The following is a 17,132-nucleotide window of genomic DNA, read 5'->3' on the forward strand; positions in this document are numbered from 1 at the left end:
TTTGATATCATGGTAATACTGGCTTCACAAGATGTATTGGAAAGAAATCCTTCCTTTTTTATTTTCTGAATATAGTGTATAAAATTGATGCTAGCTTTTAAAATGTTTGGTAGAAATTTCTAGTGAATTCATCCAGACCTAAGTTTCCTTTCAAAAGCTTCTAAATTATGAATTCAATTTCTTTATGGTTGTAGGACAATTCAGACGATCTATTTAATCTTGACCGAATTTTGATAGTTAGTGGCTTTTAAGGAATTGCTCCATTTTTTGTAAGTTATGAAATTTATGAGCATAAAGTTGTCTGTAGTTTCCCAGGTCATCCTGTTAAAGGTTGCACTTTCTGTGTTGTAATCCCTTTCATCATTGGCTCTGAAGGTTTGTATCTTTTGCTCATTTCTTCCCATATTTATTAGACTTGCTAGAGGTACATCCATTTTATTGATTTTTTTTTCAAAGAATCAGCTCTTTGTTCATTTATTTTTTCCTTGTTGTTTTCCTATTTTCAATTTGATTGATTTCTACTATTGTCTGGATCTCTTCTTTCTTTCTTGTTTGGGCTTGTTTTGCTCTCCTCTTTCTAATTTCTTGAGGTAAAAACTTAGATTGTTTTTTTTTCTCTACTGTAAACAGTTGGTGCTGTGTGGTTCTCTCTTAGCACTGCTTTAGCAATCTGTTACATATTTGATATTTCTTAATTTTCATTCAGTTCTCTTTTTAAAAATTTTACATTGAGACTTCCCTTAACCCATGGATTTGGGGGAAATGTGTTGTTTCATGTCCAAGTGTTTAGAGATTTCCTTCTTTCGGTTACAGATTTCATTTGATTCCATTTTAATTAGAAACATATTATATACAATTTACTTATTTACTTTTTGTGGTACTGAGGATTGAACACCGGGTGTTCTACATCCTCAGTTTTTTTACTTTTTATTTTGAGACAGGATCCCGATAGATTGTTGAGGCTGGCCTTGAACCTGCAATCCTACTGCCTCAGCCTCCTGCGTTGCTGGGATTGCAGGTGTGTGTCACTGCATCTGGCTAAAAGTTAAAAAGTTTAAAATGGGCTCAGAATATGGTTTAGGACGTAGTGTACAGTGGTGAATGTACATAGGTATTTGAGAAAATACACATTCTACTGTTATTGCCTGATGTTACTTGTGACAATCAGATCCTATTCATTGCTGAGCTTTCCAGTTTTCAGTTGTTCTATGACTTCACTGATTTGTTGTCTAGTAGTTTGATCCATTATTGAGAGGATATTTTAAATTTCCCAATGATAAATTGTAGATTTGTTTTTTTCTTTTTTTCAGCTCTATCAGTAGTTGTGTATTTTCAGACTATTATGTGTACCTGTACACATTTAGGATCCTGATGTCTTCTTGGGCCATTGATATTTTTATCATTATACAATGTTCCTCTTTGTATATGATAATTCTATTCTAGTCCACTTTATCTGAAATTGACAGGCTCAGTTCTGTGTTTTACTTTGAAATTAATGTCTAAAAACTGTCTTTCCCATTGTTTATTTTCAATTTACCTAGGTCATTAGTTTTTAAGTACATTTTCTATACATGAAATACTACTGGACAATTTGTTTTGGATGGTTCTGGAGATTTGACCCAAAGGTCTCATGTAGGCAAGGCAAGTGCTCTATTCTGAGCTACATCCCCAGTCCTTCTCAAATGTTGAGATAAGATCCCACTAAGTAGCCTAAATTGGCCTTGAACTTGTGATCCTCCTACTTCAGCCTCCAGAGTAGCTGAGATTACATGCATGTGCCACTGTACCTGACTGGATCATGTTTTTAATCCACTTGATCAATATCTATCTTTTAATTGGTATACTTAGACTATTCACATTTATGGTAATTGTGGATACATTAGGGCTCAGTCTGCCATTTTATTATTTGTTTTCTGTGAATTTTCTTTGTTTTTAAGCCTTTCCTTTTGTCTTACCTTTTGTGGGTTACTTGCATATTTTTAAAGATTTCATCATGGTTTATTGTTTCTGAGTGTTGTATTTTGTATAGTTTTTCTTAGTGCCACAATAGGTATTTACAATACACATATATAATTTATCACAGTCTCCTAACATCCAGTGACATGCAGAAATGTTATTCCAATTAGGTCTCTTTACCCTTCTACTTTTAAAATATAATTGCCTTAAGCATTTCCTCTACAATGAAGATAACACCTTAGATGGTATTATAATTTTTGCATCAACTATGAAATTTGATTTCAGAAACCCAAGAGAGTCTATGATATTTACCCTCACTTCTGCCCACTCATGTGCTTTTCTTCCCCCCTAAACTCTGGATCAAATCATTCTCTGTCAACATTTCTTTTTTTGTGTAAATAACTTCCTTTAGTATTCTATCAGAGCAATTTTACTGGCAACAGAGTCTCTTAGTCTTTCTCCATCTGAGAATGTCTTTATTTCTTCTCCTTTATTGTTAAAGGATAGTTATGGCTGATATATAACTCATAGTTGACAGTTCTTTTCTTTCAATATTTGAAAAATGTTCTATCACTTCTTATTTGGCCTCCATGGTTTCAGACAAGAAATATCATTTAAATCTGCATTTCATTACAATACAATTCATTTAAATTTTTCTTATTTCTCTCAGGCTGCTCTAAAGATATATATGTATAGATAGATATTTGGTCTTTAGTTTTCAATTATGATGTGTCTAGGTTTGGTTTTTCTAAGATTTCTCCTACTTTGAATTTTCTCAATTTCTCAAATCTATTGGTTTATGTCTTTCACCAAATTTAGGAAGTTATCAGCCATTTCTTAAATGAACTTCTGTGAGTTCTTTATTTTATTCAATTTTAGGATACTCATACATTGTCAATTCTGTGACTTATATTTTTATTTTTATATAGTTTTTTGATGAAAAGTTCTCCATTTGAACAATGTAGAATTTATAATTTTTTCTTTATTTTTTAGACTCCAGGGGTTTTATTGAAGAAATCCTCTGGGCTCCATCATATGAAAATACTATCTTCCATCACTCTCTAAATCTTGATACTTTAAAATTCTACTCTGGGTTTTTTTTCAATTTTGTCTTTGGTGTAAAGTGAGACAAAATTTCATTTTTCCTTATAAACACTGATGTTACAGTGTCATTCATTGAAAAGTTCATATTTTTCCCACTGATTAAAGGTTCATATACACATTGATGACTGCTTCTGGAATCTTTGTCTGTCACCTTGGTCTGTTTATCTTGCTTTATGAGAATCACACATTTTGTTTATTAATTAGCAACTTGTTTCTGAAGTTCCGAGAAGGCATCTTAGCTATTCTTGACCCTGTTTTACTATGCATATTACATGGATTATCAAATTTTAAACACACCTTCTGCAATTTTATGGGAAATAGACAAGGTCTATACATCAGAGAGAAATGATTATTTTTTTTAAAATTTGAGTTTTCTAACCCAATTCTTTGCATTTTTCTAAATGCTCCCTTATGTTTCTCATTGAGTCAACATATTTTGTTAGATTTATTTCTTGTTATTTTACATTTTTTTGCTACTTCTCTAAATGTATATCATTTAAAAATGTCATTTTTCATTGGTGAGTGACATAGGCATAACTATGGTTTTTGGGTATTGAGCTTACAAAAGTGGATTTTTTTAAAAAAAAGAGAGAGAGAGGAGAGAGAGAGAGAGAGAGAGAGAGAATTTTTAATTTTTTTTTTTTTTTTTTTTTTTAGTTCTCGGCGGACACAACATCTTTGTTGGTATGTGGTGCTGAGGATTGAACCCCGGCCGCACGCATGCCAGAAGAGTGCGCTACCGCCTGAGCCACATTCGCAGCTCCCAAAAGTGGATACTGACAATTTCATACATTTTATTTCCTTTCTTTGCTTTACTGAAAGGAAGCAGTTAATACCTCCAATACAATTGCAGTAAAAATGAGAGAACCAGCATTTTAATCTAGCTATCAATGTTTTACCATTAATTGTGATTTTTGATAAGTTTTTCATAGATAGCCTTTACCAGATTAAAAGTTTTCTATTTCTAATTAACTAAGAAGTGACTTTTGTTTTTAACCATAAGTGGATGCTGCATTTTATCAACTACTTTTTTTCCCTGCCACTATTTAAGTAATCAGATGAATTTTCTCCATTATTTTGCACTGAATTGGAATGTCAGATTTTTGAAGGTTAAGTCTTAAATTTTCAGAATAATTTCAACTCATGTATACATTGTTTTTGGATTAATTGTGACTGTTTATTCATCCAATATTTTTATCCGTTAAGTAATTTGGAAGTTACACTATTGGCTTCAATTCTTCCATTTTTTAGTCTATAAATTGCAACTTGCATGTTTAACTTATCAAAACATAAATACAATAGTTTTACTCATCTTCAAAATAAGTATTGAAGTACTTTAATTTTTGTTTTTCTGTATTTTTACACCAATATTGAGTTACAATAAACTATACTTTTACAATATTCCATCTGACGAGTTTTGAAGTATGTTTACACTCTTGAAACCACCACTATGATCAAGATAATAAATATATCCATCACTCCCAAAAGTTTCCTTTTGTGCCTTTGTAAATGATATCCTTTCCTGCTCCATCACTAGGCAACCACTGATTTGCTTTCTATCACTATGTACTAGTACTCATTTTCTAGAATTTTAAATAAATTGAACCATACAAATGTATTATTTGCTTTCTCTGGCTTTTTTCCCTCAGTATAATTTGAGATTCATCTTTGAAGTGGTGTATAAGAGTAATCAATTCCTTCATATTGCTGAGTAGTAATAGTTGCTGAGAACATTTTTATATGAGCCTTTATGTAAACATATGCCTTTATTTATCTTGGAGAAATACCTAGGAGTAGAATGGCCAGATCATATGCAAGCATAGATTTTTTAGAAGTTTTTTTAACTGCCAAAATATTTTCCAAAGTAGCTGTATATTTTACATTCCTCTCAACAGTGAATGAGAATTATAGTTGCTCCACATCCTTGACAAAAATTGACATAGTTAGGCTTTTACAATTTAGCCTTCCTATTGAGCATATAGTGGCATCTCATTGAGATTTTAATTTGCATTTGCCTAAAGACTAATGATGTTAAGTATCTTTTCATATCATTGTTTGCCATCTGTTTATTGAAGTGTCTGTTCCAATAGTCCACTCTTTTTAAAAAATTGAGTTATTTATCATATTATTAAATTTTGAGGTCTTTGTATATTCTACAACCAAATCTTTGGTTGGATATATTTTATAAATATTTTCTCATACTCCAAGGCTTGCCTATTCTTTTTTTAAACATTATGAACAGTGGAATTAAAAAAAAAAACTTGATGAAGACAATTAATGCTGTTTAAGGAAACTGCCAAATCTGTAGTCGCTAAGATCCTCTTTTATGCCTTACTTTAGAAGTTTAGTAGTGTTAGCTATTATATTTAAGTTTTGGATCCAATTCAGGTTTTTAAGTTTTTTTGTAGTTGTATATGGACAGAATGCTTTTGTTTATTTTTATGTGGTGCTGAAGATCATACCCATGCTTCACACATGCTAGGCAAGTGCTCTGCCACTGAGCTACAGCCCCAGCCCCCAATTTCAGGTTTTTATGAGGAGTTGAGGTTCATTTATTTTGCTAAGAGCTGTCCAATTGTTCCAGCAGCATTTATTGAAAAGATTATCCTTTACTGCATGAATTGTCTTGACACCTTGTCAGAAATCCATTCACCATAGGTGACCCACAGGGTCTATTTCTGGGCTTTCTCTTCTATTTCATCAATCTATATGTTTATCCTTATGCCAATACTGCTTTACCTTCACTACTATACTTTAAATTAAGTTTTTATAGGCTTTTTAAATTAATTTTTTATTTATATATGACAATGGAATGCATTCATATTACACATATAGAGCACATTTTTTAATATCTCTGGTTGTACACAAATTATATTCACACCAATTCGTGTCTTCATACATGTACTTTGGATAATGATGTCCGTCACATTCCACCATCATTTACAACCCCATGCCTCCTCCTTTCTCCTCCCACCCCTCTGCCCTATCTAGAGTTCGTCTGTTCCTCCCTTGCTCCCCGCCTCCCTACCCCACTATAAATCAGCCCCCTTATATCAGAAAAAATATTGGGCATTTGGTTTTTGGGGATTGGCTGACTTCATTTAACATTATCTCCCGCAACTCCATCCATTTACTTGAAAATGCCCTGATTTTTTTCTCTTTTATTGCTGAGTAATATCCCATTGTGTATATATGCCACATTTTTTTTAATCCATTCATCTACCAAAGGGCATCTAGGTTGGTTCTACAATTTAGCTATTGTGAATTGTGCTGCTATAAACATTGATGTGGCTGTGTCTCTGTAGTATGCTGTTTTTAAGTCCTTTGGGTATCGACTGAGGAGAGAGATAGCTGGGTCAAATGGTGGTTCCATTCCCAACTTTCCAAGAAATCTCCATACTGCTTTCCATATTGACTACACCAATTTGCAGTCCCACCAACAATATATGAGTGTACCTTTTCCCCCACATCCTTGCCAACACTTATTGTTGTTTGTATGCAAAATAGCTGCCATTCTGACTGGAGTGAGATGAAATCTTAGAGTGGTTTTGATTTGAGTTTCTCTAATTTCTAGCGATGATGAACATTTTTTTTTGTATATTTGTTGATTGATTGTATATCATCTTCTGAGAAGTGTCTGTTCATGTCCTTGGCCCATTTATTGATTGGGTTATTTGTGATTTTGGTGTTTAGCTTTTTGAGTTCTTTATATACCCCAGAAATTAGTGCTCTATCTGATGTGTGAGGGGTAAATATTTGCTCCCAAGATGTAGGCTTTCTATTCACCTCACAGATTGTTTCTTTTTATGAGAAGAAATTTTTAGCTTGAATCCCTCCCATTTATTGATTCTTGATTTTAATTCTTGCGCTATTGGAGTCTTATTAAGGAAGTTGGGGCCTAATCCCACATGATGGAGATTAGGGCCTACTTTTTCTTATATTAGATGCAGGGTCTCTGGTTTTATTCCTAGGTCCTTGATCCATTTTGAGTTGAGTTTTGTGCATGCACAAAAAGAGATAGGGGTTTAATTTTGTTGCATATGGATTTCCAGTTTTCCCAGCACCATTTGTTAAGGAGGCTATCTTTTCTGAAATGCATGTTTTGGGCACCTTTGTCTAATATAATTGTAATTTTGTGGATTAGTCTCTGTGTTCTCTATTCTGTACCATGGTCTACCAGTCTGTTTTGGTGCCAATACCATGCTGTTTTTGTTACTATTGCTCTGTAGTATAGTTTAAGGTCTAGTATAGTGATGCCACCTGCTTCACTCTTCCTGCTAAGGATTGCTTTAGCTATTCTGGGTCTCTTATTTTTCCAGATGAATTTCATGACTACTTTTTCTAATGAGGAATGCCATTGGGATTTTGATCAGAATTGTATTAAATATATATACAGTGCTTTTGGTAGTATGGTCATTCCAAGAGCAAAGTAGATCTTTCCATCTTCTAAGGTCTTCTTTGATTTCTTTCTTTAGGGTTCTTTTGTTTTCATTGTATAGATCTTTCATCTCTTTCTCTAAGTTAATTCCCAAGTGTTTTATTTTTTTTAAGTGTATTGTAAATGGGGTATTTTCCTCATTTCTCTTTCTGAGGATTTGTCACTGATATACAGAAATGCCTTTGATTTATGGGTGTTGATTTTATATCCTTCTACTTTGCTGAACTCATTTACTTGTTCTAGAAGATTGCTGGTGGAATTTTTTGGTTCTTTTAGATATAGAATCATATCATCAGCAAATAGTGCCAATTTGAGTTCTTTTCCTATGTATATCCCTTTAATTTCCTTTGTCTAATTGCTCTGGCCAGTGTTTCAAGAACTGTGTTAAATAGAAGTGGTGAAAGAGGGCATCCCTGTATTGTTCCAGTTTTTAGAGAACTGCCTTCAAGTTTTCTCCATTTAAAATGATGTTGGCCTGGGGCTTAGCATAGATAGCCTTTATGATGTTGAGATATGTTCCTGTTATCCCTAGTTTTTCTAGTGTTTTGAACATGAGGGGGTGCTGTATTTTGTCAAATGCTTTTTCTGTGACTATTAAGATGATCATATGATTTTTATCTTTGGATAAGCCTATTGATAGGATGAATTACACTTGTTGATTTCTGTATGTTGAACCACCCTTGCATCCCTGGGATGAATCCCATTTGTTTGTGGTGCATGATCTTTTTGATATGTTTTTGTATTCAATTTGCCAGAATTTTATTGAGAGTTTTTGCATCTATGTTCATTAGAGATATTGTTCTGAAGTTTTCTTTTTTTGATGTGTCTATGCCTGGTTTTGGAATCGGGGTGATATTAGCCTCATAGAATGAATTTGGAAGTGCTGCCTCTATTTCCTGAAATAAATTGAAGAGTGTTGGTATTAGTTCTTCTTTAAAGGTCTTGTAGAACTCGGCTGTGTATCCATCCAGTCCTGGGCTTTTCTTTGTTGGTAGGCTTCTGATGGCTTCTTCTATTTTGTCACTTGAAATTTTTCTGTTTAAATCATGTATATCATCCTGATTAAATTTGGGCAAATAGTATGACTCTAGAAATTTGTCGATGCTTTTGATGTTTTCTATTTTATTTGAATACAGGTTTTCAAAATAATTTCTAATTATCTTCTGTATTTCTGTAGTGTCTGTGGTGATCTTTCCTTTTTCATCACATATGTTAGTAATTTGAGTTTTTCTCTCTCCTAATCTTTGTTAGCATGGCTAAGGGTCTGCCAATTTTATTTTTTCAAAGAGCCAACTTTTTGTTTTGTCAATTTTTTTGTTTCTTTTGTTTCAATTTCATTGATTTCAGCTCTGATTTTAATTATTTACTGTCTTCTACTGCTTTTGGTATAGATTTGTTCTTCTTTTTCCAGGGCTTTGAGATGTAATATTAAGTCATTTATTTATTGACTTTTTCTTTAAGGAATGAACTCCATGCAATGAACTTTTCTCTTAGAACTGTCTTCACAGTGTCCCAGAGATTTCTATATATTGTAACTGTGTTCTCACTCACCTCCAAAATTTTTTTTAATCTCCTCCTTGATGTCTTCTGCAACCCATTGTTTATTCAGTAGCATATTATTTAGTCTCCAAGTGTTGGAGTAGCTTTTATTTCTTATTTTATATCATTGATTTCTAATTTCATTTCACTATGATCTGATAGAATTCAGAGTAGTATCTCTACTATTTTATATTTGTTAAGAGTTGCTTTGTGGCATAATATATGGTCTATTTTAGAGAAGGACCCATGTTCTGCTGAGAAGAAAGTGTACTCACATGTTGAAGGATGAAATATTCTATTTATGTAAGTTAAGTCTAAGTTATTGGTTGTTTTATTGAATTCTATAGTTTCTTTGTTCAGCTTTTGTTTGGAAGATCTATCCAGTGGTAAAAGAGGTGTGTTAAAGTCACTCAAAATTATTGTGTTGTGGTCTATTTGACTCTTGAACTTGAGAAGAGTTTGTTTGATGAATGTAGATACTCCATTGTTTGGGGAATATATATTTATAATTGTCAAGTCTTGTTGGTGTATGGTTCTCCTGAGAAGTATGTAGGGTCCTTCTTTATGCCCTTTGATTAACTTTAGCTTGAAGTCTACTTTTTTTGATATGAGGATAGAAACCCCTGCTTGCTTCTGCAGTCCATGTGAGTGGTATGATTCTTCCCAACCCTTCACCTCCAATCTGTGGATGTTTTTTCCTATGAGATGAAACTCTTGGAGGCAGCATATTGTTGTGTCTTTTTTTTTTCCTGATCCAATCTGCTATTCTATATCTTTTGATTGGTAAGTTTAGGGCATTAACATTCAGGGTTATTATTGAGACATGATTTGTATTCTCAGCCATTTTTGGTATTTAACATGACTCGGTTTCTCCTCTGATCAGGTTTTCCTTTAGTGTAATACCTCCCACTGCTGATTTTCATCCTTGTTTTTTATTTTCTCTTCATGGAATATTTTGCCAAGGATGTTCTGTAGTGCAGACTTTCTAGTTGTAAATTCTTTTGTTTATCATGGAAGGTTTTTATTTCATCATCAAATCTAAAGCTTAGTTTTGCTAGATATAACTGGATATACGATTCTTGGTTACATTACATCTCATTTTCTTTCAGAGCTTGATATATGTTATTTCATGATCTCCTGGCTTTGAGGGTCTAGGTTGAAAAAAATCTGCTGAGACACAAATTGGTCTCCCCCTATATGTGATTTGATTACTCTCTCTTGCAGCTTTTAAGATTCTTTCCTTATTCTGTATGCTAGGCATTTTCATTATAATGTTCCTTGGTGTAGATCTGTTGTTATTTTGCACATTTGGTGTCCTGTAAGCCTCTTTATTTCATTTTCCAATTCATTCTTCATGCTTGGGAAACTTTCTGATATTATCTCATTGAAAAGATTGTTCATTCTTTTGGTTTGAAACTCTGTGCCTTCCTCTATCCCAATAACTCTTAGATTTGGTCTTTTGATGCTGTCCCATAATTCTTGGATGTTTCTTACTACCTTCACTGTGTGGTCAACTTTATTTTTTCCAGATTGTATACTTTGTCTTCATTATCTGACATTCTTTCTTCTAAGTGACCTAGTCTGTTGGTTATACTTTATATTGAGATTTTTGTTTGGTTTATTTTATCCTTCATTTCAAAGATTTCTAACTGCATTTTTTTCATAGTCTCTATCTCCTTCTTTTGCTACCTGTATTTGCTCTCTTATCTCCTTATTGGAATGATCAATTTTTGCCTATATTTGCTCATTTAGTTCATTCTTTGATTCACAGATCATTTTAATTATGAACCTTCTTACTCCTTCTCTTGACATTTCATCAACTTTACTGTCCATGGGTTCTGTTATTGTATTATCCTGGTTTGTTTGGGGCACTTTCCTCCCTTGTTTTCTCATGTTGCCTATGTGTCTTTCCTTTCTTGAGTGGATCCTGGACCTAGGTGAGGGCAGATCTAGTTCAGGCCTGAGCTCCAGGGGTAGTCTGCTGGTCAAAAGAAGCGGTCCCTAGCCAGAGGCTGGGCTCTGGCGGGTGTCTGCAGGTGGCGGGATGGACAAGGGCCTACTGTGAGCCTGGATCCTGTGCAGGCCAGTGTGGACCTGCTCTCTTGTAGTCTGCTAGTCAGAAGGGCAGTCCCATGCTGCAGGCTGTGCTCTGGTGGGTGTCTCACACTGAGTTTTGATACTAGATTGTATATGTCTTACAACTGTATTCTTTTAAAAAAAATTATTTTAGCTACCCAAGATTCTGCGTATTTCCACATAAATTTTAGGGTGGGTTTCTGATTTCAACAGAAAGGTCTGCTGAGATATTGATTGGGATGGTATTGAAGCTACAAATCAATTTGGAGAAACTGACAAGCTTAGTAATTTGCATCCTCTAAAACTTAAACATGGTATCTCTCTCCAGCAACTCCTTCAGCATTATTCTGTTATATCCACTGTACCAGTTTTGTACATATTTTGTTAAATTTATCCAAAAGTTTTTAATGTTTTTGATACTATTGAAAGAGGTGCTTTTCAAAATGTCAATTTTTGATTATTCATTGCCTATATATAGAAATATATGATTTTTATATCTTGATCTTTGCAACCTTGCTAAATTCACTTATTACTTCTAGTAGTTGGTTTTGTTGTTGTTGGTTTTTTTTTTTGTGTGTGTGTGTGTGTTTGCTTGGGTTTTTTGATAAATTTCTTAGGATTTCCTATATAAATGATCATGTCCTCGGGGGCTAGGGCTGTGGCTCAGTGGTAGAGCGCTTGCCTAGCATTGTGAGGCACTGGGTTTGATCCTCAGCACCACATATAATACATAAATAAATAAATTAAATAAAGGTCCATTGACAAATAAAAAATATTTTAAAAACAATGATCATGTCCTCTAGGAACAAAAGTCTACTTTTTCCTTTCTACACTGGATTGCTGAGAGCCACAGCCGAGTGGGAATGGCCCCTGGCATTTTGCCAATAGTATTGGTTGAGAGGCGAGCCATTAAGATGATGCTGGATTGATTCAATTGTATATTAGACCTTTACTGTCTGCCTCGGGCACCGGCTACTTTGGAGTTCTCCCGAGGATTGCCTGGGGAGTTCCTGTTGGTTGGTGAAGTTCCGGTGGTAGGACTTCCGGTTGGTGTGTGGTGTGGTCCCGGAGAAGGCCGTGTGGGTGGCCTTCGAGGGAGTTCGGAAATAAAGTTTGTTCCTGCTTGAGTGGCTCGGGATTTGTGCCCAGCCAGACTGCGGCACTGGATGGCAGTTATTTCCTTTCGTTGTATCACTGCACTGGTTAGGACCTAAACTACAATGTCAAATGCAAGTGATAAGAACAGAAATCTTTGTCTCATTTCTGACTTTAGGCTTACAACAACATTTAGTCATCACCATGAAACATAAAATAGCTATTTTTTTGTCATCTTGAGGAAGTTCACTTCTACTTCCAGTTTTCATCACAAATAGATACTGGACATTCACAAGATGTTTTCCTGCACTGTTCTGCCCTCTGGCTCTAATGTTTTACATCCTCCCCATAATCGAGATCCATTAATTTTCATCCCACGCCTCCAGAAACCTCGTCCTCCTATAGCATCAGCTACTATCCTGGGATCTCTTTATCTAGATCAGGTGAAGGTGCAAATGAGGTTCTTTGAGTACAGTTGCTCTTTATCCAAAGACCCAGGAACTAAAAAGACAAGTTATTTGTCTTCCACACAGCCATTGTACCAAGATGGGACATAGGGTCAGCACTAGAGACTCTACCTGCTTTCTACAGGAAAAGAATGGGCAGCATATAGCAATCACTGATGCATAATAATTTGGAAATCCAACTAGGCATATATGGCCATATACTTGATTAGGACTGAGCCCTATTCCCACTGGAAAAAAAAATTACCACAAACAATAAATAATGTAAGAAAACTCCAATTTTTTGAAGTTTATAAAATTGTTTCTACTCCATATTGTCCATATTGTTTATCACACGTGATCACACATGCTTCCTTTTTTTTTTTTTTAATTTAGAGACAAGGTCTCACTGAGTTGCTTAGTGCCTCACTTTTGCTGGGGCTGGCTTTGAATATGTGATTCTCCTGCCTCAACCTCCCAAGTCCCTGGGATTACAGGTGTGTGCCACTGCCCATGGCTGCTTCCTTATCTTTGACATTTTCTGGCCAGGAAGCTCATTGTAATGCAGTGAACTAGATGGTCCCAGTTCTCTTTGCAATTTCCCTATAAATTACAAAGAGTTACTGGAAGTGGAGTAGTCCCTCTCCTGCAGTATTTTCTGTGATTCATTCTGCCCAAGCTTACGTTTTGGTTGGTTAATACAAGATTAAAGGAGTATTTTCTCCCTGTGTACTCTCTTCTTGTAAGTTTTTAATAAGTATGGTTTATATCTACATCCTATCTTACTAGTATGTTTGCCTGTGCCCCTTGCCAACCAGCTAGGAATATAACAGCACAACACTACATAGTACCCACAGAAACAGCCTAACTTTGTTGACAGATCCATGAGAATTTCCTCAAATGGGAATCTGGAATTTTCTGCCTGAGCTCAGCATTAATGGCTTATGTACATCAAAAGGTATTAGTATAACATTGTAAAGGTGATGTGTCAAGGAAAACAATGAGTGAATAAAGGAAGGAAGAGGATCAGAATCATGAAAGGACAAAGATATTTAACTTAACCACATCTGGCTAAGGATATTTCCTTATTAAACAAGAGAGGAAGATGATCTCAATGTGTAGTCCAAGGACATCTGGGGCTTCCAAGACTTTTAGGGGTTCTGTGACATCTAAATTATTTTCATAGTAATATTAAGAAATTAATTGCCTTTTCTTCATTTTCATGGCCTATTAAGTGTACAGTGGAATTTTCCAGAGGCTGTGTTATATTTAATCATAACACAGAATGCAGATCTAGATATGAGGATGCAACTTTCTTCAAGGAAGTCAGATATTTTTTTTTTAAATTGCAAAAATGTAAGAAGATATAAACATTTCTGTTTTGGAAAATATTTTTATAAATACTATGTTACTTATGTTTGTATATAAAGGGCTTATTACTATTATTATTATTATTAAATGATTTAAAAAAATCACTTGATTCTGTCTTAATTTTACAGATAGCAAATTTCAACAAAGAAAACACATCTAGGGCTGGGGTTGTGGCTCAGCGGTAGAGAGCTCGTCTAGCATATGCAAGGCCCTGGGTTCAAGCCTCAGCCCCACATAAAAATAAAGGTATTGTATTCAAATGAAAAAAAGAAAGAAAGAAAGGAAGGAAGGAAGAAAGGAAGGAAGGAAGAAAGAAAGGCAAAGAGTAAAGGGATCCTGAGACTAAAAAGTTTAATATCTACTGAAGTAAGAACCAGAAACTTAATAGTGAAAACCACATGATAGTAATTCTGCACATTGTGAGCTATGCCATATGTGTATATCATCAGCTTACTGAACTATGTATAGGTTCAAGCTGTCGTGGGTTACCATTTTCAACTAATCATTTTAGATATTCATTGCTTTATTACTCATAGCAAATATTTACTGAGCGTCTGGCTCCATGGCAGCTCCCACATTAGGCTTTAGGAGTACAAAAAAGAACAAGATGAAGTTGTTGCCGTCAAGAAGCTCACTTCAAGTAGCAAAAGACATGTGAACAGGCCATCTCTACAGAATGTGATGAGAGCTGTCAGAGGAGAACCGGGATCTATGTGATGTGAGAGTGGGTACTTCATCTGGGCTAGGAAAGCTGTGCAGGGAAGTTTTCCCAAAGGAAGTGGTGTCTGACCTCTGACCTGGAGGATGATTGGGAGCTACCAACTAGGAGAGGGCAAGTACTTCAGCACTGTAGAAACAGTACCTGAGGCACCTTGGTATGAACCTCTTGATTCTTAGTAGACGTATCTGCTGACTTCCGGTAAGGTGTATTGTTTGGGGGCCTCATTCTAATGAGCTTTGAACCTCTGTTCAAGGAAACTCTTCCATTCACAATATTTTCCCCTCTGCCTCTCTGACTTTATAAGCAGATTATAAAGGTTAAGCAGGGCTACCAGATGTGTGGGACTACGTGGAGCACATTTGACTGACCGGTGGGCAGGGACTCACTGAGAGTCAAACAGGGTCAGTAGAACTTGCTGCTCTGCTTGCTGTGGCATATAGAGATACAGTCCCACTCAACCATTATTCCTGTTATGTTGGTCTTAGGGGCCACTATTCCAAGAACTTCAATGTCAGTGCAGGTTTGCACAGACCCCAGGAAGCATCCCAGCTAGATGGGCAAATGCTGACACATCGCATGCAGTAGGATTGGACATCCTTGAAGCATGCCCGGAAGGGAACTCAGACCTCAGGAACTCAGTTACAGGAGCAGGTGAATGCAGTAGTCACTTGGTGCTGGGCCCCCAGAATGGGACTAGAGCAACTCTGTACCTCCTTCCTATCTTGATTGTTCTGAGAAATCACATGAAATGGGATGAAGGAAATTAGGCCAGGGAAAGAGATAAATTGTGGTATTTTTCTGATGAGCACCTTCTCCTTCTTCTGTTAACTTCAAGATAAATAAAAGACACTCGGCCTAGAAATTATAGGAAGAAATGAAATTATTTAATATGTTTCCCCAAAACTAATCTAAAAATACAATCACTCAAAAATTGCTTACTTATACTTGTTGATCATGCCTCTTCACTACCAGCTCTTCGACTTTTACACTCTACTGAAAACAGTAACAGACAAGCCTGGAACAAAAACCTCTTACGAGAACATTTTTTAGATTTTTACAAATGACTGTGGTTCACTCCACCTTCTCCCACTTCTCCTAAATCCTGGTTTATGAGCAAAAAGGAGCCCAGCACTGAACAAAGGAGCTCAAAGAGCAACAAAGCCAGTCTCCCTCCAACTGCTCTGCAGAATGCCGTGGGGGTGTGAGGGGGGAAACAGTGGCCTCCCCAGGCCCCAAACCTATATGCCATAGAAACCCTGGCCACAAGGAGAACCAATCCCTCTATTGAAAACATGAATCCTCAAACTAGTTCTAAGCATCCTGAAGGCACTGGTGCTGTTGTGGGGTTTGGGATGTGGGCTTTGGCTGCTTGGCAACCAGCTTAGGGCTCAGCAAACGTCTAACCAAGAAAAAAGCACGTGATTGGTTCCTCTGTGGGGAGTACAATAGCACCCGTAAAATGATTATAGTTAAACAAACAAACAAACAAAAAAGGCAAAGTAATTCAAAGGGTATATCAGGTCTGCTTCTAATAAAGGCAAAAATCCATCAACTGAGTGGTTTAATTTCTTCTCTGTTGCCCTAACAAACTAGCCATGTAACATTTGCTTCCCACCCTACAAAAACGCTTCCTCTTTTAATGACAACATTGCATACATTTGATTTTTGAAAGCAGAGCCCGGACTTCGCAGAAACGGCAGAGCAGGGTGAAGGATAACGATAGAAGAAATTGACCCAGTAGACTCAGATTATGGGGACTATTTTCATGTGCCAGGTATTTAAAAGTAAAGGGTTCAAAATAACATATTTTGTCAGCACATGGTTTTTGTGACTAGCTGCTGAGTATAATTTTTCCCCATCGCCTGCTTTCCCAAGTTGGTTTCATAGAAGGCTTTATTGTAATCCAGGAGCATTGTTTCCATTAATTTCTATGACAAGGAACCCAAAACACAGGGTGCTGAGAGCAACAAAACAGAGTTGGGGAAACAGTCATGACTTGGCACAAAGTGTGACAAGCTGTAAAAAAGCGAATGTTTCAATATCTGCAGTGGTGTGGATTTCCTATGAACAACCTTTTCTCTTCTAAACAGTATCATATTCTTTTCAAGCACATTTAGAACGCAAGTCAAGCTGTGTTTTATTTTTTATTATAATAAACACAGTCAGTTTACTGTAACAAAGACATACTAGTGGTGATCAGTTGAAAGCCCAAGTATAACACCATAAACTGGGCGGGGGCTGGGGTGGGGGCCAGGGGGTGGGGAGTCAACTGATAAAATAAAAGACCAGCCGTCTGGAAAGTTCTCTTAAAAGAGCATAAAAAGGCAGTGTTTTCTTATGAGACCAACACAGAATGCCAAAATATCTACTGGCTTCTTTTTTTTGTTGT

At 35.8% G+C, this 17,132-nt stretch overlaps 1 protein-coding gene across 1 annotated transcript in view; it reads right to left on the minus strand.

Annotated features, from left to right (window-relative positions):
- The window catches only part of C9H10orf67 (chromosome 9 C10orf67 homolog), a 125,120-nt gene that overhangs the window by 53,215 nt on the left and 54,773 nt on the right, over positions 1-17,132 (minus strand). The gene's annotated exons all lie outside the window — the stretch shown is intronic.

The sequence above is a fragment of the Urocitellus parryii genome, chromosome 9 (genome assembly GCF_045843805.1).
Source record: "Urocitellus parryii isolate mUroPar1 chromosome 9, mUroPar1.hap1, whole genome shotgun sequence".
Lineage (NCBI taxonomy): Eukaryota > Metazoa > Chordata > Mammalia > Rodentia > Sciuridae > Urocitellus > Urocitellus parryii.